The sequence below is a fragment of the Lineus longissimus genome, chromosome 15 (genome assembly GCF_910592395.1).
Source record: "Lineus longissimus chromosome 15, tnLinLong1.2, whole genome shotgun sequence".
NCBI lineage: Eukaryota > Metazoa > Nemertea > Pilidiophora > Heteronemertea > Lineidae > Lineus > Lineus longissimus.
Window position 1 is genome coordinate 4,936,735 of NC_088322.1, and position 866 is coordinate 4,937,600.

Below are 866 nucleotides of genomic sequence, written 5' to 3' on the forward strand. Positions count from 1 at the left end.
GTACACAGCACCGGTATGTTTCCAAAAGGCTTAGGTGAACGGCCAAATATTTCTTCGCACTGGACATGAATGTTATGGAATTTACGACACCCCAACATGGACACCTCATCGATGCAAAGTAAACCGACTTGGCTATATTTTGAGGCCAGGGTATGATTGTTGGAGAATGTTTCAATCACTTCAGTGTCATCATTTCGATACATGCCCATGGCGCTCTCGATGGTGTGACCTCCAATCAACTTGGCAGCCGTGGCAGTGGGGGACATCACCAAAACCGAGTCTTTGTTTAGATCATCTCCTGATTTCATGAGGAGGACTTTTGCTGCTTCAATGAGGACCTTCATCAGGTATGTCTTACCGGTACCAGCACGTCCACCAATATAGAGATAAAAAGGCTTCCTGTGTTTAGAATGAGATGTTGCCAAGCGTTCAATGATGTCATCGAAAATAATCCTTTGGTCAGTGTTGAGGTTGCGAATTTTATCACAAACTGCTTGCTTGTTCTGAACATTGTACCCTGGTGGTTGACCATTGTTTGATGCCTTTTGAATGAAATCATTTAAATCTTTTTTAGAAGTGGTTTCTTCATTTTGGTTGGCATCGGCTGCATCAGCATCAAGACAATCATCATCATCTTCAAAGTTGGCGCCATAATTGTCCATGGCGTCAGTGATCTTAATGAGCATTTCACGATTTGGTTCAAACTGTCGGCGCATCATTTCAATGACAGCATTGTGTTTTTTGAAGAGATCTTCTATAGAGTGTTGTGGATTGTCGTGTATTTCGGTGTGTTCATCACGAAATGGGATGAATAGTAAGAGCAGACTGCTGAAACCAACATCCTTCTTGTTTGGTTGATCTTTAAA